Here is a 27,470-nt window from a genome sequence, read left to right on the forward strand (position 1 = left end):
ATGACTGATTCACTTTGTTATAAAGCAGAAACTAACACATCATTGTAAAGCAATTATACTCCAATAAAGATGTTAAAAAAAAAAGATATTTGTATATCAGCTCTCCAGATGCCATTTTAGATCATTGAAAACCCAACTGATTCATATACCTTGTTCATTTAAAAAAATGTTTATGCTGAACTGGGTATTACTCTTGCTGGAAAACTGGGAAATCATTCTATGCTGCGTTGAAAGATCTAATATTATGTACATAACATAGTGTGTGTCACCTTTTATTTTTTAATCTAGCTGTCCTCCTTTTGAGAGATGGTGATTTGTTCAGGCAAGGATATAATATTTCTGCTGTTAGATCCAAGTCTTTCAAAATCTCTTATGCTTGAGAAAAAATAAAATATTTTTTTAAGTGATGGACTTAATTATGCTAGAAAAATAAAGAATTTCTTTCTTGGAACTGTATCTTTTTGATAGATGGAATCCATAATTTTTAACTTTAAAATAAACGTTAATGCTACATTTATTGTCAAAGTAGAAATTATTCATAATAAGCAAAAGAGGATTGGAATAAGTAACATTTCAATTTTCTCAGAATTTCTAGGCTGTCAGGAGCTAAGTTCATTTTTAACAAGGCATATTCCTGGAAGCAACGTAACATCAAGAATCAACAGACCTGGGTTCTGATCTGAGGTGGCTACTGCCATTTTAAATAAAATGATAACCTCTAAAACTATTTTTCCCCTACCTTTCTTAATTCAGTGAGACTTTTAAAAGATCACAAATGTGACTACATACTTTGAAAACTAGAAGTGAAAACTATGTATTGCATTCTCTATAACATCATGATTTCTTCATCTCTGTAACTCGCCCTTCAGCTATATTTGCTTTACCTTCCAATTGCACCTATGATATGTCTCCCTAGAGTTTCATGTGTTCTCATGTGGAAACTTCTCCTTCTTTAATGTATGGCTTATATGCAAGCTGGGAAGTTGCTGAGCTTGTTTGTAGAATTACAATTGGGAATGTAAACTCTAAAAGGCATTTCTTCTCTAATCTCTCTTATTTTCCTCTATAGTTTTTAAAAACATAAAATAGGCATATGTGTGAATGTCTACATATATGACGCATACACCAATGCTTTTACAAATAAAAAGGGTTGAAGGTGTTGTATGAGACATAGGATACACGTAAATAGCATAAATTGAGAAAATGTAAAAAAAAAACAAGCCCTGGACATGGTATGGAGGCAAAGATAAAACCTGCTGCACATCAACAGGTCCTACCCACTGCTCTGTGCAGACCACAAATTTGACTCAAAACTTTCTAGCAGCCCATATATACAATTAGCATTCGAAAGACAAGTAAATCAACCAAAAGACTGGACATAACATTACCATTCTTGATAGTAACTTTGAAATCACTTCTCCCAAGTCCTTGTAAAGAGAATGAGTAAAATATAATGCATAATATAATATATTGAATAATAGTCGTATATATGTAGACACACACACAAAAGAGCTTTTCTGAGCTACCTTTACTTGTCATTCATTCATAGCCTTAAAGTTGGCTGCACGCCTTGTTAGAGGGACACTCAGAAACCTTCTTCCCACAAAACGTCTCTCCTCCTCATCTTTCAAACATCTCCCATCACCAGGAGACCTTTCTAAGAGGTAGATGCTTCTGGGAGTGGTCATCCAAAAGAAGCTGATTTCTTCGTGATTTCCCAGTCCTCTCCAAGCTTAACGTACCTGCCATCTGTGTCATTCAGTTTGATATTTTAATCAGATAATTTTTGTGACTTTTATTAGATATTTCTTGAATTATATATTAATTATAATAGTACAGTATGATCCTGAAGATATATCTATATTTATATATAAAATATATTTATCTATATCTATATTTTATATATAAATCTTAGATGCTAAGAAAGAAAAGTGAAATATATATAGAACTATAAATACAGATAGATATATATGTAAATAGACATAAATATAAATAAATATATAAACAGATATAGAGATAGAGATAGACATAGAGATAGATGGATGAATGGATAGATGGATAGAAAGATAGAGAGAGAGAGAGAGAGAGATAAAATTGTACTATTTCTCTTAAAGAGCTTCTCTCCCATGTACTTCATAACATAGAAAAAGAAATATTTCAAAGTCATGAAAATATTGACCCATATTAATATCTCTATACTCTGACCAACTCTAAGGACTGATAAGTTTGCTGAAAGATAAAAGGAGGGACAACAGTGGACCACACAGAGCTACACACTACTACAGAGGGTTTACGAGAATGAAAACATCCATCAAGTACATATCTAATTGCCTGTTTCACTGAAAAGGAGAATAAGAATGGAAGGAAACACATTTGGAGACATTTCAGCTTCCTTCATCAAGTATAATTTTAGGAAAGAAAACCTTACTGTATTTCATGAAGTAGAATTATGTTATGCTTTGGTTATATTAAGAAGTTTTTGTTTTTGCCCATACAGTGATTTACTGACCTTTTTCACTTGACTAATTAAACATAATACTTGCCTTGTGAAAATAAATAGTTACTTCATTTGAATTTCAACTCAAGTCCAGATTTTCTCACATTACCTTAGAATAAAAAGTGCCTTCTAGTCACTCCACAGGAGTCCTATTTCCAAAGGTAACAATACTGGGAGAAAATATAAGCCTGAGGATCCCTTTGGGATATGTTGCTAAAAGCAAAGATCTTCACGTGCTATCCTGGTGCCAAGTGACCAATTATAATGCTCAGTTATGTTTCTGTAATGAAGTAGGGAGAGATCATTCATCATGAATGTAATTGGTCCAATTAATCTGTAAGACCCTTTGGCTTTGTGAGTTTCATCATGCATTTGTGATAAAAGAGAATTCGGCAGAAAGGAATAGCCAGCAGAATAGTCAGCACACAATAGATGCTCAAGAATTATTTGCAGTCCATAACGATAATGACAATAATAATGATAACGACTATACAACATCTCTCTTTGCCTCCAGATCCAAGACAGAGTTATGTCCAAACAGAAACCAGATGGAGAGTACAAGGAAGGTGCTGGAAGGATACATGTATACACCTGAGAAGTAGTGAGACTGTGCTAATTTTCATAGTAAGGTCTGGGAAGCTTGCCAGGAAGGTATATCAGGGAAGTTGAACAAAGATGGATAAACCATGAAATAACAGCAACAGAGGTCCACAGTCAGCACAATTGAGATGCAAGACGAGCCTTTACATACTGTAAAGTAAGGAGTCTAAAGCTTGGGGAGACAGGAATGCTGGTGTAGATCAATTAGGTGCAACTTATTCAACCATGAACTAAAACTGTGGTTCTCAAATCTTTTGATCTTAGCAACTGTTTACACTCAAAAATTATTGGGGACCCCAAAGAGATTTTGTTTACGTGGGTTATATCTATCAATATTTACCATTTCAGGTGTAAAAAATAAGAAATGTTAAAGGCTTTATTAATTCTTTTAAAGTAAATAATAAACCCATTACATGTTAACATAAAAAATAGATTAATAATAATACACCCATACATGTCAACATAAAAATAGATTAATATATACATATAACTACTTTTCCCTAACAAAAGATATGTAGTGAGCAGATTTTTATGTTTTTGAATTTTTTATAAATTTCTGGCTTTAACAAGACAGCTGAATTCTTACAACATGTGTTCTGAATTCAGCATACAGTTGGCCCTTGAACAATGCAGGTGTTAGGGACACCAACCTTCCATGGAGTCTAAAATCCACATATAATTTATAGTCAGCCCCTATATACATGGTTCCTTTGTACTCATGGTTTCCCATCTGTAGATTCAAACAACAGGGGGTCATACTGTACTATTTACTATTGAAAAACAAATCCATGTGTAAGTGGACTCATGCAGTTCAAACACTTGCTGTTCAAGGGTTAACTATATTGAGATATGTTGTTTTGGTTGTACCACATGAAGAAAACATATATGCACATAGCCTTAAACACATATGCAGTTAGAAAAGGCAAGAATATTTAAATAATCTTCAGATAATTATGATACTCTTCTGATAGTATAACAAACACAAGTATTATTTTTAATTTCAATATGAAATATAAAGCCAATATCTATAATATCTTGGGCTATTATGGAAATATTGAGCTTACGGACCCCATGTAAGTGTCAAGAATCCCCCCAAATTCCCTAGATGACACTCTGAGAACCACTGGTCTAAACGTATCCCTTGAAAGAGTCCAAAGGACATTCCTTTAGCACAGCAAAAGGAAATGCATTAGTGAGAAGATCATCAAAAAATCTCTGTGACTAATAGGCTGGAGATGACAGGAAGAGATGCTGCCACAAAATTAGGTTTCTTTTTTTATGACTGAGTGATATTTCATTATATATATGTACCACATCTTCTTTATCCATTCCTCTGGATTTGAATGAGAATAATAGAATCCTGGAGAGTTGCAGTTAAGAGAAAGCCTGCAATCATCAGAGACAAAATGATATAATTACAAGAAGAGCCACAGGAATATTTTCAGTTGCAGTAACTGAAGAATAGAAATGATTATGCATGCATCAACTGTGCTATATCAGAGAGCTAGTGACATGCAGAAATAAACAAGATTCAAATCCAGCTCTTCTCAACTCCAAAACATATTCTCTCAACTGCTATAATATCCTCAACATCTTTCAGGAACATACAAGTATTAGGGAATATGCCGGTCAATGGGAACAAATGATAGAAAAGCTATAGGCCCTTTCCTCAAGGAAAGAATAGCATAATAGGGGAAACAAGCATTTGTCATCAAATAAGTGCAATAAAATATGTAAGAGATGTAATTATAGATTTATGTAGAAGGTACAGGGAGAGGAAAAAGAAGTGAGCATTTGATATATTAGGGGAAATAAGGAAATTGTATAATAGTCTGACAAAATTTGTACAATGGAAGAAATATTACTCTGTGCTGAAATATAGTAAAATTGGATCCGTTATTAAGCTATGGCTTCTCAGCTTCAAACCCACTCTTATACTCTGCTTTAGGATGCTTTGGCTGGGACAGTGCATTTCTTCCTTGCCAACTGGTCTCCTGCTTGATTTTAACTACAAAAGGTGAAGGAGGCTGGTGAGCTGGAAGAGGGTAAAAGACTTGCTCCTTTCTGTTTTCACTTCCGGTCCCTATCAGTGTCACCTTAGAAATGCTTCTTTACCTAAATATAGCAATTGTATTCCAGTGGTTTCGCGTTTGATTCCAGCTAGCAGCTTTTCCAACATTGGTTGAACCAGCCTTATTACAGCACCTCAAAGACACAAGCCTCAAATATGTGGGTCTCAACACCACATGATAGGTGTGGGTCTCTGAACTTTGCTGAAGAGCAATACTTTCTCTGGGGTCTGAGTTTAGCTTTTCAGGATCTATAAATTTTAATAATTTCAACCTTTTCCTTTTTTTGCCCCAACCCTAAATGTTATAGCTGCTTCCTAAAGTTACTATTTCTTTTATACTCAAGTTTTTCCTTTTGGTCTTTTCAATTCTTCAACGACCAGTTAGCAATTTTTACATTTAAATTTTCTCTGTAAAAATAATTGCTGGGATTTCTGTTTCCTGGCCAGAACCTAGCTGAGGCAAAGAACATTTCTTCCAAAGAGAACCGTAAATGCAAAGACTTGGAAGTATGAAAAAAATTATCATGAATGAATGAATTATAATACCGTCATTTTCCTCAAAATAAAGTTTATTAGAGAGAGAATTTTTTTTAAAAATCTGTTCTCCTTTATAAAAGTTATTAGCACATTCTGCCTTTTATTCCCCTGATTGGCTACCACATAACTTATATTCATTAAGCCCTAACTTGAGGGAGGCACAGTAATAAGCACTCCTAATCTCATTTATTCCTCACTTGAAATCCCGTTTTATTATCTCCAATTTTTAGGTGAGGAAACTTTGGTTTAGGAAGTTTAAATCAGTTACACAAAATATCCAGATGGTAAGGGGCAGAACTGGGGATTTAAATTAGGCACTCTCTCTGTAGACACTCCAAATAAAAGAAAATAAAATCTTGCTGGAGATTGCTTTCATAATTTCAATAACAGTTTGTAATAAAATATAAAAAATTTAAAAATGGAACTACATTTACTTTCACTTCCCCAGTTTTAAGATTCAGAAGTTCTGGAGATCCAATATACAGCATGATGATTATAGTAAATAATAGTGTATCGTATACTTGAAATTTGCTGAGAGAGTAAATCTCAAGAGCTCTTATCACTCACAAAAATATGGTAACTATGTGAAGTAATGAATGTGTTAATTAGTTTAACAGTGATAATCATTTCCCAATGTATATGTATATCAAAACATCATATTGTACATCTTAAATATATAAAATTTTTTGTTTGTCAATTTAAAAAGATTGCCTTTTGATGTACTCAAGTATTCATATCTGAGTCCTGGAAAGAAAAGGAGGAAACAATACTTTGTCAGGCAAAGTGCTGTATTTTAGCGTCCCTGTAAAACCTACAAGTCACTCCAATACTGTGACTTAGAGAGAGTCTTTCACCACTACAGGTGGGACAGGAGAGCACTTCCTCCATCTAAACAACATCCCCAGTGCTCATCCAAGCATGCCCAATCTTGAAGCAAAGAATGGAGGGGGAACTAAGGTAAAGCAAGGGCAGAAAACATCAGAGCACCTAGGATTGCTAAGGACCACTCAGGGAATGCAAGAGGACAAAGCTGCTTAGTGCAACTATGTCATACACAGGGGCCAGAGGCCATTTTTTGGAAGGATAGAATAAAGGAACAAGATCATATTCAGTGACTGTGTTCTTCAATTTATGAGAGACTCTTACATAGTAGGGTAGTTCCCCCACAAAAAGACTGGACAGCCTTTTTTTTTCAACATCTTTATTGGAGTATAATTGCTTTACATTGTTGTGTTAGTTTCTGCTGTATAAGTAGTCATATATTTATTGGCTATTTGTATTTATTCTTCTGTAGTATAGCATATAAAATGCCCAAAATTTCTACCGAGTTCTTTCTTTTGTGTTACTAAGTAGACAATTATAAAAAACCTTCTATCTATTTTATAACTGTGACAGATAATATCTCACAGTATAGTTTTTGTCAGTCTGCTATTTGCCTCTGACTTTGTTTACAGTGTCTTTTGCATTAAACTTTTTTTTTTTACCTTTAAAAAATAAAAAAAGACTGGACAGATTAAGGCTGAGTCATTTGCACTTCTAGAAATAGAACCTAAATTAAAGAAAAATGTTACTCCTTGTGACCCTACTGTAAATCACCAGCCCCTGTAGACAACCTCGGACCAATATGGAAACTTGACAAGATAATGGGTCAAGCTCCTCTACATGACATAAAAAGGCTCATAAATTACAGCCTCCCCTTCCAGCCACATCTTCTGCTACTCACCAGCACCATGCTCTCTATGGGGCAGACCCTTAGAACTCCATGTTATTACCTGGGAAAGCCTCTCCTTGGATTTGAATATGCTGTTCCTTGTGCATGCAATGCTCTTGCAAGCTACTCCACCTTGCATGCTTCTACTCATGCCACACAATTCAAGAATTAACCTAAAACATTTGGCATTCCCCACTTTCCCGCATAAACAGTCTCAATCACTCACTGCACTTTGTACCAGGTAATTCCCAACCAGGTGTACTTTGTACTAAGCACCACTAACACCAATAACTCAGGGTTCCCTCCACACTTGTCCCTAACTTTCAATACTTAATAGAAGGAATATTTTAAAATTCTAAGTGCTTGCTAAATGCCAGGCACAGGGTTGAACATTTTATGGATATTACCTCATTCAAACCTCAAACAATTCAAAGAGATAAAACCTGCCTAGAGCAGTGGAGGACTTTCCTAAACATCACACAACTAAAATAAAGATGTATAAAATGTAACATTTCTCTAAGAAATAAAATTGTTTTTAAAAACTGTAAATGCATAGCAGCTGTGTTTAAGATTCTATGAATAATTTGTAAAATAAGTTAATACACGTAAAGCATTCAGAATCTTGTTTAAAATATATAATATATAAATTTAGAATTAATATTAATATTGTTGTTGTTTAACTTCTCTATTTTGAACACTGAGGTGCTCTTCATATCCTTGGGAGGAGACAGCATAAAATCTCAGAAACTGCAGCTTTTCTGGTAATGTGAAATTCCTATCTAATTTTTCATAACTTTCTACCCAGTGGTGCTCTGACAAGACTGTGAGAGATATATGAGAGGTGAGACAAATAGGCATTGCAATTGTTAAAAATCAAAAGCAAACAAACATGTAGTTCCTACCTTCAGGAAAGATAACTTAATCATGGAAATGTAACAGCAAGCAAAATATTTTAATATTGTATCTTTGCGGGCAAATGTAAAGGGAAAAGTATCTGTTCAAAGGAGTTATCTTCTGTACTCTCCAAAACATTTTGCCATGAAACTAAAATTAATCTTAAAAAAAAATAAATTTGAGTTTGAAGCAGGCTAAACATAAAGGGGAAGGTTGAAGGGAGCTTTCATTTTTCTTCTATATATACTTCAGCGATTTTGACTCTTAGTAACAGGCATGCATTAATGTAACCTACGTAACAGAAATAAAAAAGAATTATTTTCCTTTATTTATAAATGTATTAAATACAATTAATGACATTGTTTATGAATGATATATTTTAAATTTTTATTTTTCTATATAATTATTTATGTCCATATGTGTACAGTCAGAAAATACATTCCAACTCCAGCAAAGCAAGGAAAGACGCTTTTCTTGGAGAAGTTCTGCCACCTTGTGGTGTATAAAAATAATACCGTGTTTAAAGTATCCACACATGTGCTCAACAAGAAGCATCTTCCTAGCCAGTCTCTGCTGCTCTAATTACTTACAAAATCCATAGCCTTCCAAGTGTCCATGACAAAGAACACCAACTTTGCAGGCCTTGTTATGTTGAACAATGTACATATATTTGCAGTTATATATTTCCTTGTCTCTCCCCTAAACCACAAACCCCCAAGGACACTATTTTTGCTCACCAGTGTATTATGTCCCTGCCCTAGCATAGACCCCATATAGCACCTAGCACAGTAGCACTTGATAAATATATGTTGAGTTAGTTAATTAAAATACTGAAACATATTCATATCTGAGTTATTTTTTAAATTAGAAAAAAAGAAATGCTCATAAGTGTGTACAATATCTTCCCATTTGCCTGAGAGTAGAAAGATATACTCATATATATATTCTTGTAAATGGATAAAAATCCTCCAGAAGGAAACCCAGGAACTATTAATACTGATCCATGTTAGAGAGCGAAGCTGGAGATCTGGGCTGGGATGATCATTTCTTACTGTGTACTCACTTGCATATCTTATTGGAATCTTATTTACCATGAACATATATTATTTTTAATATAAATGCATAAACAAAACAATAAACGGTCTAGTTATTGCCAAATGTAGACAGCAAATTACTTGTATTTTTCATGCTATAAAGGGAGAAAGTAGAATTCCACATGCTTTTTTTAAATTTTATTTTTTAATTGTATATATTTAAGAAATACGACATGATGTTTCACATACACATAGTGAAATAATTAATACAACCAAGCTAATTAATACATCCATCTTCTCACATCATTATCATTTTTTGTGTGTGGTGAGAGTACCTGAGATTTACTCTCTTAGCAAGTTTCCAGTATAATATAATTATTAACTGTGGTCACCATGCTGTACATTAGATTTCTCGAGCTTATTCATCCCACATAATTGAAACTTCGCACCATTTGACCAATATCTCCCTATTTCCCATACCTCCCTGTCCCTGATAACCACTGTTCTACTCTCTATTTCTATGAATTTGACTATTTTAGATTTCACATGTAAGTGAGATCATGCAGTATTTGTCTTTCTATGTCTGGCTTATTCACTTAGGATAATATCCTCCAGATTCATTCATGTTGTTGCCAAATGCAGGATCTCCTTCATTTTTAAAGTGAATAGATAGATATAGATAGATATAGATATATAGACATAGACAGACATAGACATATAGACATAGACATAGACAGACATAGACATAGACATAGATATATCACAGTTTCGTTATGCATTCATCCATCAGTGGACATTCAGATTATTCAAGGTACTGATTTCATTTTCTTTGGATATATATGTAGAAGTGGGATTGCTGTATCATATGGTAGTTTTATTTTTAGTGGAACCTCCAAACTCTTTTCCATAATGTCTGTAAAAATTTACATTCCCATCAAAAATGTACAAGGGTTCGCTTTTCTCCACATCCTTGACTACACTTGTTATCTTTTGTCTTTTTGATAATAGTCATCCCAACAGGTGTGAGATGATATCTCACTGTGGTTTTAATTTGCATTTTCCTGATGACTAGTGATGTTGAGCATATTTTTATATACCTATTAGTCATTTGTAGGTCTTCCTTGGAAAAAATGTCTATTCAAGTCCTTTGCCCATTTTTCAAAAAGGTTGTTCGTTTTTTTACTACTGAGATGTTTGAGTTCCTTGCATATTTCGGATATTAACTCCTTATCAGATCTATGGTTTGCAAATATTTTTCCCAATGCACAATTTGTCTTTTCATTATGACGATTGTTTTCTTTGCTGTGCAGAAGCATTTTAATTTGATATAGTCCACTTGTTTATTTTTGCTTTTTTTTTCTGGGCTTTTGTGCCACATTCAAAAAATCATTGCCAACGCTGATGTCAAGGATCTTTTCCCCTATGATTTCTTCTAGTTTTTACAGTTTAAGGTCTCACATTTAAGTCTTTAATCTATTTTGAGTCAACTATTGCATATGCTGTAAAACCAGGATCCCACCCGTATTTCTTTTTGCATAATTACACATGCCTTTTTATTGCAACCCTCTCACTTTTATCTTAAAATTTAGTATTGTAATACCTATTTAAACTGATCATTTCATCATTTCAGGACCTCCCCCTAAGCTAGTATAATGTTTGCTCCGTTATATATTTGCTGTATTGCGTGTGTTTGTGTGTGTGTGTACAGTATGTGTGTGTATATGTAGACATATACAAAGTTTACATATATTAAAAATATATAAGATATATTTGCTGTATCCATTCAGAAGATTATATCAGTTAAATATCTCTCAGAAGAAAGATCCAATTTTTTAAAAAGTTGACTATAAAAGAGAACAAAGTAGAGGCAATTGAGAGCAAGTGTCATTATTTCCCTGAGTGCTCAAAACTATCTCCTTCCCCTTACTGGCTTCATCAGAAAGTACCAGGAAGCACTGACTTTCTTTTCAAAAAATTCTCCTTTACTACTCTATCACATATTTCTAAAATTCCACAAGAATATAATTGTCCATTTTTAATAGAAGGTCCTTTGGGAATAGTCATGAGTTAATCATAAAATGTTTAATATTCCCTTTCAGTGTGATTAGCTATTTGAGTTTTCTTTTCTTCTTTCCTTCCCTCCTTTCCTCCTTCCTTCTTTCCTCCCTTTTTTTTATGAGCATATATCATGGTACCCTACAAAGAGTAATTGCCCTAAATATCAGGAGGACCAGGTTTTAACAATATTATACTTCCAACTGGAGGAAGAGTGATCTCAGGCAGAAGGAATATTATTACAAAAACCATGAGGGCACTTTTGGTTTCTAGGTCTGCATGTGAGGAGCTTGGAAGTCACCATTCTGCCCTAAAACTGAAAAGACTAAAAAAAATCAACAACACTTCTTGGATCCTTAAGAGAGGAGAGGACACAGAGTAAACCATTGCCCCCAAGACTGGAGAGACCAACAGGTGAATGCAAGGAGTCACAGCTGACCAGAGCAGACTCACAAGAGGAAATCACTGTGGGAACTGTAGACTAAAAAAGGTATATTCACAACCTAAAAGTTGAGAGTTATGTTTTATTCAGAGGGAATTTTTAGGACTTCAAGCCCAGGAGGCAGCATCTCAAGTAACCCTGAGAAAACTGCTCCAAGGGGGCGAGGGAGGAGCTAGGATATATAGGAGTTTTGCAACAAAGGGCAGGTAGTAAGAACAAAAGATTACTGTTAATAAGAGAAAAATAGATATCTCAAGTTAAGGAATTTACTGCTTTTCTATGTATGGGAAGATGCAAGAGTCTGGGCTCACTGAAATCATTCCTTTGATATGTATCTCAGCTGTCTGGGGCCAGTATCCTGTGTTTTTATATCCTGAGTTTCCTCAGGACTCACTAGAGGGAGTGGCTGCAGTCTGATGGCTGCCAGATGGCAGGTGTTCTTTTTCCTTCCTAAATTCCGTCGGGGCTCACCAGCTCACCTTCCTGTGGTGGCTGCAATCACTGATGACTGTGACATCCTCTGACTATTGATATGGCAGGCAATATTCCATTTATCAGAACCATGGACAATATGTGAGATTTACCTCCAGGAGATCAACCAGGTTCTCACAGTAAGTATCTGGGCAAAATCCCCCTATGCTTCCAGCAGGGGGAGGTGAAGAGGTACCATCTTCAAATACACCACAGCACTCTGTACTTTTAGGAGAAACTAGTTGACCAAAGCCTAAGCGGCTGGGGTATTATCAGAGCCCAACTGACCTGTGGGAAGCGAAATACCCAACTTCAGCCCACTCTAGCCATCCTATCCCAACTTATGGGGGTGGGGGGGGACCCTGAGAAACAATTGTGAAGTTCACAATCCAGAGGCATAATTTCTCTAAAGAAGAGACCTAATCATAGGACATAGAACACTTCCCCTCCACGCACACTTCACACCACAGTACTAGAGACCTATTTACAGCTGTTCCTTTTACCCAGCACATCACGTCTGACTATCAAGAACAAATTAAAAGTATACAAAAAGGCAAAAACACAATTGGAAGAGATAGAGCACACATCAGAACCAGATATTGCAGGGATGTAGGAATTATACGACCAGGAATTTAAGTCAGCTATGATTAAAATGCTAGAGGTAAAAAACACTGTAACAAAAATAAAAACACCTTTGATGGGCTTATTTGTAGACTGGATGTGGCTGAGGAAAGAATCAGTGTGCTTGAGAATATAGCATGAGAAACTTCAAAAACTGAAAACCAAAGAGAATGAAGAGTGAAAAACAAAGAACAGAATATCTAAGGACTCTGGGATAACTACAAAGGGTATAACATGCATGATGGGAATATCCAAAGAAGAAAGAGAAAGGAACAGAGGAAATATTTGAAACAAAATGACTGAGAATTTCCCCATTAATCTTAGACACAAAAGCACAGATCCAGGAAGCTCAGAGAACACCAAGCAGGATAAATTCCCCAAACAAACAAACAACTATACATAAATATAAAATTTTCAGACTATGAAAATCAGTGATAAAGAAAAATTCCTGAAAGAAGCCAGAGGCAAAAAACACCTCACCTACAGAGAAACAAAGGTAAGGATTACATCTGAGTTCTCTTGAGAAACCATACCTTATGAAAATTGATGATCTCCTCCCAGGCACCAATACCACAAATCGGGGGATTTCAGTGTGTGCGGGCCTTAATTGACATAGAATTTCCCTGCTCCTGATATTGGAAATCACCCTTTTTTTCCTACAGAATAAGGACAACCACTTACAGAATAACAGGGTGTAAAATGCACCTCCAAGTGAATTTCTGTCACTGCCTAATATGAAGAATCAGCTGCAAACATTTCTCACTAATAAAAACAAAGCAAAACAAAATAAAAACTACCTTAATGAGCACCATGTTATACTTATAAAGTCTGAAGGAAAAGAATATGATGCTGTAAGAGAAAAATACAGAGCGGCTCAAATGAGATTGAAGAGTTAGGGTTATTCTCTGAAAGAAAGCCACACTTTGCTTGTACATGAAAAACAAGTAGAGTTATCCATGTAAATACGGTACAAAGAGTATTCTAGACAGAACACACATTAAGATATCAGAACAGCAATAAATAGAGCTAAAGAGGGCAGCTGGTTTTGAATATATTTGCATATACTTGGGGAAGGGACACAGAGACATTGAGGAAATTTATAATTATCACTTGCTTCCTGCTATTCTTTTCCCAATCCCCTTTCAACAGATATTGCATCATAAATGTTTAAGAAAAAAAAATGTTTAAGAAACAATTAAAAAGACAGAAAATACTTCAGGTGACATACTAGGAAAGACAATCTTTAAAGGTGACGTGATTTGAGACATGTTATATAACAAAGACACAGAATAGAGGCATCTTAGGGCAAAATTTGACTGGGAAAGAAACTGATAAAAATAGGAAAAATACATTTCCCTTTGTCACACCTAACTCCAAGTTTTAACAATTCTTAGTAAAATGGTGTTGGAAAGTTTTATGACTGACAATTAATGATGTTAGTTTTATATGGATATGTTTAAAATAATATTTAGTATACTTTTCAAATTTCATCATATTTGCATTGTGTCACTTTGAACTTAGTACTTTGCTATCACTTCAAAGTTTTTAATATGGAGAAAACATACCACTATGTATAAAAATTACAGAATATGGGGCTAGAGGGAAAACGCAGATCTTTAGAGGGGAAAAGTGAGAGACTGAAGCATAGAGTTGCTGAGAATCTTTCCATATTTTTTGGTTTTTGACAAAGATTTCAGTCACAAATGTTTAGAAGTGTTTCATGAAATGGAGAACGTTAGAATACAGAAGCAACCTTAAGAGAAGGTATTGAGCCCATTGCCCTCAATTTGTATATTTACTGATAAATTCATTAATTCAGTTTTGACACAGATTGCAGCTTTTCAAGTGTGAATCTTAATTACAAAATTAAACATATTTATTATAAAACAAGTTCAACCTAGATGAGTATGAAACACCAGCCCGCCCTCCTACTTCCAGTATCATGCCGCTGAAGTAACCAATGTTAACAGTTTGATCTGTGACCTTCCACACTTCTCACCATGATTTTGTATATATGCACATATCAATATATCTTACACATTAGGTACATTTTACACCCACATTTTTTTGACTAAGTGTAATCAGTTCTGCAGGTTATACTTTGACTTGATTTTTTTCCATCCAACTAGGATTGTATCAGGGAGTTTCCTCCAAACCAAAGCATGAATATCTAAATCATTCTTTTTATAATTAGCTGCACAACATTTCATAGAAAGAATACTTGTTTCTCCTAATGATACAAATTCAGGTTGTCTCCTTTTATCTCCCTACAAATGATGCCTCAATATTTGTGTCTGGTATTTATATTTCTATAGCGTAGATCTACAAATGTAAGATAGCTAGGTCAAAGATCATATGCAGTTTAAAAGAAATCATCAAATTACTTTCTGAAAATGTAGCTATTCACACTTAGCTACAGGAACTAAGTATAGAATTGCTATCCATATTCAAATGGTGACCTTACCGGCAGTGCATGTAATCAGTTTAATGTTCACCAATCTGATAGGTGGAAAAAAGGATTGCATTGTCATTTTCATTTAATTTACTTGAGCAATTGAGTGGTTGAGCAAGTTTTATATATATTTGTATTTTTGGCCATTTACATTACCAATTGTGTCATTGCCTATTCATTTGTTAATATATATATATGAAACACAGTAGAGAAATATATATATGTAGAAAAAGTATATAATATATATAAATGTTGGGAAATATATATATATGTTCTTACTGGGACATTAACTCATTGTGAGTCACTTGTTCTACAATTGTTCTCTCACTTTCCATTGTTCAGCTTTTAACAAGGTCTATGAAACCTTTATTAATGAACTCTGTTGATCTTTCCCTTATAACATTTGCTTTTCTGGTCAGGAATAAAATGCCTTCCCACATATAAGAATGCATAAATGATGTAAAAGAATGAAATTAGAACACTCCCTTACACCATACACAAAAATAAACTCAAAATGGATTAAAAACCTAAATGTAAGGCCAGACACTATAAAACTCTTAGAGGAAAACATAGGCAGAACACTCTATGACATAAATCACAGCAAGATCCTTTTTGACCCACCTCCTAGAGAAATGGAAATAAAAACAAAAATAAACAAATGGGACCTAATGAAACTTAAGCTTTTGCACAGCAAAGGAAACTATAAACAGGATGAAAAGACAACCTTCAGAATGGAGAAAATATTTGCAAATGAAGCAACTGACAAAGCATTAATCTCCAAAATTTACAAGCAGCTCATGCAGCTCAATATCAAAAAAAAACCAAACAACCCAATCCAAAAATGGGCAGAAGACTAAACAGACATTTCTCCAGAGAAGACATACAGATGGCCAACAAACACATGAAAGAATGCTCAGCATCGCTAATCATTAGAGAAATGCAAATCAAAACTACAATGAGGTGTCACCTCACATCGGTCAGAATGGCCATCATCAAAAAATCTACAGACAATAAATGCTGGAGAGGGTGTGGAGAAAAGGAACCCTCTTGCACTGCTGGTGGGAATGTAAATTGATACAGCCACTATGGAGAACAGTATGGATGTTCCTTAAAAACTAAAAATAGAACTACCATACGACCCAGCAATCCCACTACTGGGCATGTACCCTGAGAAAACCATAATTCAAAAAGAGTCATGTACCACAACGTTCATTGCAGCTCTATTTACAATAGCCAGGATGTGGAAGCAACCTAAGTGTCCATCGACAGATGAATGGATAAAGAAGATGTGGTACATATATACAATGGAATATTACTCAGCCATAAAAAGAAACGAACTTGAGTTATTTGTAGTGAGGAGGATGGACCTAGAGTCTGTCATACAGAGTGAAGTAAGTCAGAAAGAGAAAAACAAATACTGTATGCTAACACATATATATGGAATCTAAAAAAAAAAAAAGGTTCTGAAGAACCTAGGGGTAGGACAAGAATAAAGATGCAGACGTAGAGAATGGACTTGAGGACACGGGGAGGAGGAAGGGTAAGCTGGGATGAAGTGAGAGAGTGGCATGGACATATATACACTACAAAATGTAAAATAGAGAGCTAGTGGGAAGCAGCTGCATAGCACAGGGAGATCAGCTTGGTGCTTTGTGACCACCTAGAGGGGTGGGATAGGGAGGATGGGAAGGTGGCGCAAGAGGGAAAAGATATGGGGATATATGTATATGTCTAGCTGATTCACTTTGCTATAAAGCAGAAACTAACACACCACTGTAAAGCAATTATACTCCAATAAAGATGTTAAAAAAAATGAACACATAAATGTTCTCCTGGATTTTCTTATGGCATATATTACATTTTTACCTTCAATATATATGTAAAATTTTTATATTCCCCATCATTTTGCAAAGGAGAAGACTGAAGAAAAAACAATATAAAAATATTTCCAGTATATAAGTGACCTCAGAATTGGCAGACTCAGGAATTAAAGACTTTCTAATTCTCAGCCCGGCATTCTTTTTACCACACATAATTGAATCAACATCTGTGGTGCACCACAATTAGAAATCCATCTTATCTACCTTAAAAAAATTTTTTTTCCTTTCAAACTTCCTACTGAATGCATTTTTCACCTCCTTGTTCCTCAAGCTGTAGATGAGGGGGTTCAACTTGGGGGTCACCACGGTGTAAAAGAGAGAAATCACCTTATTGAGATTTAGGGAGGAACCTGAGCTAGGTCGGACATAAATGAAGAAAAGAGTCCCATATAGGATGGAGACAGCTGCCAGGTGAGAAGAACAAGTAAAAAAAGCCTTCCTCCTCCCATCAGCCGTCTGGATCCTCAGGATGGCCACCAGGATGCAAACGTAGGAGACCGTGATGATCAGGCCACTGAGTACTCCTATTGCTCCAGCCAAGATGAAGAGCATAAATTTAGTCATCGAGGTGTCTGCACATGCTAGAGAAAGCAGTGGTGAAATATCACAGAAAAAGTGATTGATAATATTTGGACCACGGAAGGGTAAGCAGAATGTCAATGCGGTATGGGTCATGGCGCTTATAAGAGCCACAGCATAAGGGCCTATAACCAGCTGCACACAGACCCTCTGGGACATAACGAGTGTGTACAACAAGGGCTTACAGATGGCCATATACCGATCATAGGCCATAGAAGCCAGGAGGAAACATTCAGTTGCCACAAAAAACCAAGGAACTACCTCTGTGCAACACAACCCATGAAACAGATGTCTTTTTTCTCTGCAAAGATATCACACAGCATCTTGGGGGCAATGGAAGAAGAGGAACACATGTCTACAAAGGACAAATGGCTAAGAAAAAAGTACATAGGTATGTGGAGTCTGGGATCTATCTATATCATCCCCAGTTACCCCCCACTGTGGCAAGATAGACAAGGAGGAGAATGACAAGAGGACAATCTGCTGATAGAGATCATCTGTGAGGCCCAAGAAAAGAAATTTGGTCACTGCTGTCTGATTCTGATCTTCCATTGGTTATTTGTAACCTTTATAAGAAATAAAAAATATATTGTATTTTTAAAAAAAAAATCAATCAGCACATATAAAATAGTCGTTTAAACTAATTACAGGTTTTTAAAAAAATCTGTATAGGAGGCAGTTATGGAAATAGTGTTAGACTGGTTGACAGTATTTCTGGGTACTAGACCCTGTCAGTTATGCACAGATCCCATGTAAACTTGGAGAATTCATACCTGATCTTTTTGGATTCAGCACCCTCTGCCATCAAGAGTCTAACTATAATATCTAAAACTCCTTTGGGTTCTAAAACTGTATTTGAAATGAGATTCAGTCTTCGTATTTCATCTTTATTGCATGATCAGATAAGAACACCACCTAGGAATACAGTTACCAGTGATATTGTAAGACACAAATGAAAATTTAGATCCTGATAATAGACATTTGGGATAAGCTAAACAAAACAGGAATAAAGCCCTTTCAGTTCCTGTCTTGATGGAATGAATAGTACCATTCAGATGTTATGAAAACAACATTCATATCTGGGTATATTAATCTATTCCCCTTATAAAAAGATTAGAAAAGGAAATGTATACAAATGCCAGAGGGGTCATTTAGCATGAAGAAGATAATGTTATAACACATGACAATTATATTTATGTTTATAGAGGACTGTCTTGCAAATAGAGATTGGATTTGTTTACTCTTTGACCATTCTGAAGATAGAAGTGGCACAAGGAAGAACAGAGGATTTAAGATTGAGGTTAAATAGTGTGAAGAAAATTTCACCAATCATATAATTTGAATAATGGAATATAATGCCTTGGGAGGGACTGAGATGTCCTTCCTTTGAGATTAATTTATCTGTCAAATACTGCATAGCAACTTTTTATGGAAATGATGTAAAAAATAAGTTATCTGCCATAAGCTCATCTGACTTCATCTCTAGGTGATTTCTACTTATAATTTTTATAAATGTATGAATATACTCAATCCAAATAATAAAATTATTTCCCCTAATTTTACAATATTTAGAAACATATTCAAGACATAAATTTTAACAGGTAACATCTATTTTATTAATAAAATGTATAAAATGTCAAATGCTTAGCATTTTTATTTAGGCACGATCTTTAGGTAAATATTATTTTTCTGACTCATTAATTGAGGAAGAAGATTTCAAGCTGTTTAAAATTACAGTAAGAAGCACAAGGTGTATGAATATCCATAAGAAAAATCCTAGTTTCATGTCATGTTTATAATCAACTCAGTTCCCTCTATAAACAAGACAAAAAATACCACATTTTGAAGATATAATAATTAAGATGTGGAACTTGAAATGGCAGAGTACAAAACAGTAGTTAAAATAATGTTCATGTCTTTTTATTTTATTATTATAATTTGAGAAAATATCTATAGGATCCATTTTTCACAAGGCAATTGCTTATTAAATGTCAACTAATAATGTCAGTTATTATTTTTAGGAATTTACACCTGGTTGGAGAGACAGGACTTAGAAAGGGGAAAAAAAAAAAAAAAACCTCTACATGTCAAAGTAGTAATTCCTTGGTCCAAGACAAAACATGCCACAGGATTTCAGAAGGAAGGATCACTGTGAGCTGAAGTGGTTGGTGAAAATATTGCTTTAATTTCATGTCTGAAACAGTTCTAAAGTTATATTGGAACTTGCAGGAAATGATGGTAGATATTTATGGACATTCCAGGTAAGTGTGTGTGGTGAGGGTAGCATGCTACACCTGCCACTATTCAGCACGTGAACCTGAATAGGACACATAGCCTCTTCTGCAAATAAGGGGAATGATCTCTATGCCGTTTCCATTTCTAGCATCTATGACTCTAGAATTCTTCCTGGACATTGCGTTACCTCTATATTATTAAAAAATAAAGAACAAATTCAGGTGAAAAAGGTCAAAAAATTAGCTGTTTGGTGTCCTGAAAAGCTGGACTAAACACCAAAGACCATTCTCTTTGGAGTACTTGGGGTGGTGAGTTTATATTCCCAAAAGCCAAATTCATCTTAAGTCTTTCCACCAAATTTTAAATTTTCTTTTTATCCAAACCATGGAATACTCACTTCTTTAAGAGAATTTTTTGTTTCCCCATTCACTGCTTCAAGATGAATAGCGAAACCCAGGGATTTTCAGTCTTTATCAGAAAGTCAGTTTGGAAGATTTAATTTCCTTCTTGGTAGTGAGCTTCCACAACAGGCATGATACCTTAAGCACTTGGTAAAGAAGATAAGCCTTCAAGCTGATGAGGCTGATGGTCAAGAGATGCACCTTATCCTGAACACTAACTCAGGTCCAGCACAAATAAGGAACGCATGTTCCTCATAGTTTTAACTACTCTAAAGCCAGGTCTCTGAAGAACTAAAAACTCAAAAATGTACACTGAAGGGACAAAATTAAAGTGATATCATTGGCATTTGTGCCAAATTTATTTCAAAAATAATGTCTTTTCTCAAATAGAGGATTCCTGAAAAAATAATGCTTTTTTCCGCTTTGAGATCCTCCTTGCAAAAACAGACCCTCATTTCCATCCATAGAGAGTGATGTGCTAAACAGCTGAGCACCAGCTCGGATGAAGTAGTATTCTGCCTGGATCCTGAAGCCTAGGTTCAAATCCCAGCTCCATGGCTTGTCCCTTTGAGGAAGTGGTATGTTTTGCTTTTTTGTCTATTTTTTATTTGTTCTTAACTATCTGTGCCTCAGTATCCTCACCTGTAAGATGGGGATGATAATGATATCTTGCTCACACTGGAAGAATTAGATGAATTATTAAATGCAAAGCACTTAAAAGAGTACATGCCAAGTAAGTGCTCATTAATGTCAGTTATTATTTTTAGGAACCTACAGCCTAGTTGTGGAAACAAGACCTAGGAATAAAAAGAAAACCTACAGTTCAAAGTACCATTTGCTTGGTTCAAGGCAAAACATATCACAGGATTTTAGAATAAGGAAGGATAATTGTGAGCTGAAATGGTTGGGAAAAATTTCATGAAAGGATTTAGTTTGGAAGGACAAACAATTTTGAGATTATCTGAAGTTAACAGGAAAGGCATTTCAGGTAGGAGCAAGGAGATAAATAGAGGCAGGAAGGAGGGAACACTCATTGTAGTTGGAATGAAGGTTCATAGAGGAGAGAAGAAAATATAGTATCTGAGGAGATAGCATGGTAGGCAGAATAATGGTTTCCAAAAATGTCCATCTTCTAGTCTCAGAAATATATGAATATGTTACCTTACATGGCAAAAGGGATTTTGTAGACGTAATCAAATTAAGAACCTTGAGATGAGGAGAACATCTGGTGGACCTTTCTGGGCTGTGGTCAAAGAGAGATGTAGCTAAGGAAAAATGGTCAGAGATATGCAACTTTGCTGGCTTTGAAGATGGAGGAAGGGGGCCATGAGCCAAGGAATGTGGGCAGCTTCTACAATCTGGAAAAAGCAAGGAAATTTATTTTCCCTCAAAACTTCCAGGAGCAATGCAATCCTGCCAACACTTTGATTTTAGCCCAGTGATATCTGCATAGGACTTTTTGAACCACAGCTCTAAAATAATTTGTGTTGTTTTAGCCACTAAGTCTGTAGTAATTTGTTAGGGCAGCAATGGGAAAGTAATACAGATAGGTTGGATGACCACAATCACCACTTTCTCTGAATGCTTCTCTTGATCCCCTAAGAGGGATGTGATCTCCCACTCCTGAAACCCCCATAGTATTTTATTCATAGTTCATCTTGACTATAATCTGATTTTTGGGGGTTCAAGGACATGGGCTTATAATTGTCTGTAACCTATGAAGTATCTATCTCAGAAAGTTGCAAATAAGATATATTCTATAAGTATTTTTGAATGAAGTGGAAAATAAAGATATCCCACAATCCATAATGGTTTAAATGTAGCAATTTAAATTATATACTTCTGATTAAAGAAGGCAGGACAAAGGCAGTTCTACCCTTTTCTTCTACCTGAAACCAGCCAAAAGTATAAGGAAAACAATAACAAAAAAATAAATAAATGAAATGACACTTTATTGAACTTAAAGAGGAAGGAGTAATATAATAAGAAAAAAATATGATAAAGCAAATTCTATTATAGGAACATGCTTCTCTTTTATATTTACAAGATAAATTCCCTCTAACATGAACATTTTTTAAAAAATATGATAAAAGTGCATAAGGTGATGGTCAATGAGATGGCTGACTCCATGCTGGAGGAGGTCATTGAGAAGACATGACTGCTGATTGACCCTCAAGCTCGCCCTGGACAATGAGGCTCCTCACCGTCATTGAAAGGACATGACTGCTATTGACCCTCGAGCTGGCCCTGGACAGTCAGAGGCTACTCACTCCCTCCCTTGTCCTTGGAATGTACTCTCTTCCCACCATCCCCACTGTGAGAGTCATTTTCAAGGACACAGCCTTGAGAGAGTAAGGTGTTCTTGAGGCCATCTGTATGGTATATGTAACTGAACCCAGTTAAGGTCTCTTTATAAACTTTTAAGATGCTGGCAGGCAGGTGCAGAGATCCACTCATCTTGCAGCTTCCCAAGACAAGCCTTATAAGTTCCCTTGCTTATTAAACTGCCACCTACCTGTCTGGAGTGGTCTACCTCTTTCTTCAGTCTCTCCTTGCCCTCTGTGTAGGGGGGTCAGTTCCAGATTTCACCTGGGAAATTCCTGAGTTTGCAAACCAACAACTGGTGAGCCAGCCAGGAGACCAAAGAAATGGGCCTTGGGAAAGAGGCAAGCATGACATATCTAGAAAACTGCAATTAGCTAAGGGTGGGGGAAGGGAGCAGGAATTACTGGGAGGTAGATAGGGGCCAGATTGCAAATTCTGAGTGCTACCTTTGTCATCTTAAGGAGTTTGTGCTTTATTCTAAGCAAGTGGGGAGTCACTGAAGGATGTAGAGCAGGGAGGTGAAATGGCCAGATTTTCATCAGCTGGGGGAAATCCCAAGCTGGCTACTGACCTCTGTGTGGGGAGGGGTGACCCGTATGTTAGATGGTTGTACAACATCGCATCAGTACAATGATGCCCCCAAAACACCGACTGGTCTAAGGTGCTAATTTGAGGAACTGCAGAGAATGCATTGTGGCAAAGAAGGGAGAGAATGGCTGCCACAGTGAGCTGGCCTCTACTGTGGGCTGTTTGGCCACTGTTGCCCAACTGGAGGCTGAAGCTTGAGTTATAAAGTTGGCAGAAGAGCTGAGGTTAGAGAAGGATGTGCGGTTGTCTACTACTCTGCTAGCTTAGGGGATGGCAGACAAGGTTTACGTATGTACAACTAAAACTTAATTTTCTTTCATCTGTTAAAAGGACAAAGTCTTCTTGGACTATTGTTCTATTCTTAATAAGATGGTGAGAGGTTTTTCTTTATCTTTTAAGTAATGTGCCTAGAAACAAAGAATCTGTGTCTTATAAAAATAATTTCCTGTGCTTCATGTTGCTTTATCAGGTCTTTGATTACTTAAGAACTCCATCTTTGCTAGACTTACAAGAAAAAAAAAAAAACCTAACAAACTATGAGAGAAATGCAGTCTTCTATTTTTTATTATGTGAAAGTAAGATATGCAAATATATAGGTTTCAATGACTGTATACGTCTCAGGTTAAAAGAAGCATACTCAATGTTCAAGTAAACAAACTCATACAGTAATGTTGACAAGTAAATTTTTCTTTCTAAATATTAATAATATCTTAAAGAGGGATAATCAGTGGCAATTGTTTATGTATGTTTTATTGTTACATCAAAGGCCTTGGAGATTGGTCACTGTTCTCCGGGTTTTTAATACATGATTACTTCAAGGGTAATCATTGACTAAAATCTTTATGAATTAATTGTGTGTTATCCCTCAACATAAGATTCCATACTTTTCAAAGCTTTTTTGCTGGCTAACAAAATAATAAAGGCAAATTGACTAAAATCTTAAATCAGCATTGGTAGAGCAATTTCACTTAAAAATTTTAAGAATATTTCTAGCACATATTCCATCAGTCAAGCTTATAACCCTGACAAAATTGTAAAGGTGGAACATAAGAACCAATGCATAAAGATCATTTGAACATTTGCATATGCACTTTAAACAAATGGCTACATTCACTGAATTTGTTTTCCTGGTTAGGACTAGGGAAGATAAGTGAGGACCAGGGAGATATTTCGAGGTCTATTAATGATACTATTTCATGTGTTTGTTAGCATTGTAGGCCCGTATTTTATGTTGCTAAAAGTCTTAAATGCTTCTGTGTAACTGATGACTCAAGAGATAATTGCAACCTTTATAGGAAATCAAAATACCAAATCTTAGCTATCCCTCAAGAATCTTCGCTTCCAAATGTTTCTCTCACCCCTTATTCCTAAATGCAAATTAAGCAGCTAGTAATTGTTAATCTGGGGTCCTATCTTCCTGTTCCTACATCCTGTCCCATGATTAACATAACTCATTTTCCCATATTTTTCAAGAATCTGAACAGTGAACAATTCTCAGAACAAAACTAAACTTTAAGTGGCCTTCACCAATCAGCCTTCTAGAATCTTTCATCTACTTGCTCCTTGCATAATACCCATCTTAAGCTGCTCCCCACATTTCAGCACTTTTAATAAATGCTTGCATTAATATCTTTTGGTTGTTTTTCTCCTCTTTCAGAGTTGTCATAAATGTAAAATATGTAAGCAAATAATTTAGCACAGAATAGGCTTCAAAGCAGATCTTCCATAAATGGTGGTAATACTGCTGCTGCTAATAATTAAAACAACATTGATAGCCTGATTTCATTGGATGATGATGATGATGATACTAATGAAGTCTAAGAAAGGTGAATAGCAAATAATTGCGTAGCAACTCAGAACAACCACAATGAAACAGGAACCTTTTAGAAAATAGACAAAACTCAAAAAGAGGGCAACACTTCCAGCAGTAAATTGAAATATAAAACAGCAGATTGCTTTGGAGATTTTAAATTATTATTTTCATTAGTAATATCACACAGTGTTGCAGATTTTAGGTCGTTGTTTCTTTTCTGATACTCATCTCCAAATTCCTTACAGACATTTTTGAGGAGAGTGAATTTTACAGATTTCTTGTTAGAAATTTCCATGTTAAACCTCTAGAAACAAACCAGGTCTTTTTCTGCCATATAAGCTTATGACATTAAGATAGAAATGATAACAGAGAAATTTTTTTCTCACTGTTACAAGGAAAGTCTAAAATTTTGTAGTCTTGTCCCTTGACACCAAGTTTTGCATTGTTAAATGAAGGACTTTCACATTTTTGATAGAATGCTTAGATTCAGAGAGTGGATTCGTTTTTTCATTGCAGCACTGCTTACAATAGCCAAGACACAGAAGCAACCTAAATGTCCATCATCGGATGAATGGATAAAGAAGATGTGTTACATATATACAATGGAATATTACTCAGTCATTAAAAAGTATGAAATAATGCCATTTGCAGCAACATGGATGAACCTGGAGACTGTCATACTAAATGAAGTAAGTCAGAAAGAGAAAGACAAGTATCATATGGTATCATTTACATGGGGAATTAAAAAAAGAAAAGATACAAATGAACTTATTTACAAAACAGAAATAGACCCACAGACTTAGAGAACCAACCTTATGGTTACCAGGGGGGGTGGGGGGAAGGATGGATTCGGAGTCTGGGGTTGAAACGTACACACCGTTATATTTAAAATAGATAACCAACAAGGACCTACTGTATTACACAGGGAACTCTGCGCAATATTCAGTAATAACCTAAATGGGAAAAGAATTTGAAAAAAATAGATACATGTATATGTATAACTGAATTGCTTTGCTCTACACTTGAAACTAACACAACATTGTTAATCAATATCCTCCAAAATAAAATTAAAATTAAAAAAAAATAATAGTAATGAAGTGCTCAGAGAAACTTAGGGTGTGAAACTCCAGACTACTGAAGGGTCAACCTTGCTTTGAGGGCACAGACCCACTAGTGCTTCTTCAGGGTTCTGTTATCTTCCCAGGAGAAGACCAGGCTGGGCAAATAAGAAATTGGTGGTCATTAACTCTCTGCCTTTGTAAAAGAACTTGCCTCTAAAATGTATTCTTTTTTTTCATGAGGAAGTTGAAGATCTTTTTAATTGAAATATAGTTGACATACAATATTATGTTAGGTTCAGATGTACTACATAGTAATTTGACATTTGCATACATTATGAAATGATCATCATGATAATAAGTCTAGTAACCATCTGGTCCTATACAAAGTTATTACAGTATTACTGACCATATTCCTTATGCTGTATATGACATCCCCATGACTAATTTATTATGTAACTGGGGGTTTGTACCTCTTAATCCCCTTCATCTATTTTCCCCACTCCCCCCAACCCCCTCCCTTCTGGCAACCACCCATTTGTTCTCTGTATCTCTGAATCTGTTTTCATATTGTTAGCTCATTTTGTTTTTTAGATTCCACATATAAGTGAGATCATGCAGTATTTCTCTTTCTCTGACTTATTTCACTTAGCATAATACCCTCCAAATCCATGCATGTTGTCACAAATGGTGACAATTTCATTTTTTATGGCTGAGTAATATTTCATCTTGTGTATATACACATATATATGTGCATATCACATCTTCTTTATCCACTCATCTATTGATGGGTAAGTAAGTTGCTTTCATATGTCGGCTACTGTAAATAATGCTGCAATAAATACTGGTGTGCATATGTCTTTTCATATTAGAGGTTTTGTTTTCTTCAGGTAAATACCCGGAAGTGAAACTGTTGGATAATATGGCAGTTCTATTTTTTTCAGGAAACTCTATACTGTTTTCCATAGCACTGCACCACGCTACAATCCCACCAACAGTAAACAAGTGTTTCCCTTTCTCCACATCCTTGCCAACACTTGTTATTTGTTGTCTTTTTGATCAGAGTCATTCTGACAAATGTGAGGTGATATCTCATAGTGGTTGTGATTTGCATTTCCCTGATGAATAGCTGAGGTCAAGATTGCTTAAATGGATTGACCTTTAGACTAGTAGCCAGTCTACTGGACTGTATACAAGTTCAAGTCT

The 27,470-nt window shown here is 35.4% G+C and overlaps 1 protein-coding gene and 1 pseudogene across 2 annotated transcripts in view; one reads left to right on the top strand and one right to left on the bottom strand.

Moving 5' to 3' along the window:
* Positions 1-26,981, bottom strand: LOC309668467 (olfactory receptor 5G3-like; annotated as a pseudogene). Its single transcript has one exon. The product of its transcript is annotated as an olfactory receptor 5G3-like (transcript).
* Positions 1-27,470, top strand: part of LOC309668481 (olfactory receptor 1165-like) — a 269,123-nt gene that overhangs the window by 126,298 nt on the left and 115,355 nt on the right. The gene's annotated exons all lie outside the window — the stretch shown is intronic.

Source organism: Balaenoptera physalus (assembly GCF_965194825.1).
Source record: "Balaenoptera physalus genome assembly, chromosome: 10".
NCBI classification, from domain to species: domain Eukaryota; kingdom Metazoa; phylum Chordata; class Mammalia; order Artiodactyla; family Balaenopteridae; genus Balaenoptera; species Balaenoptera physalus.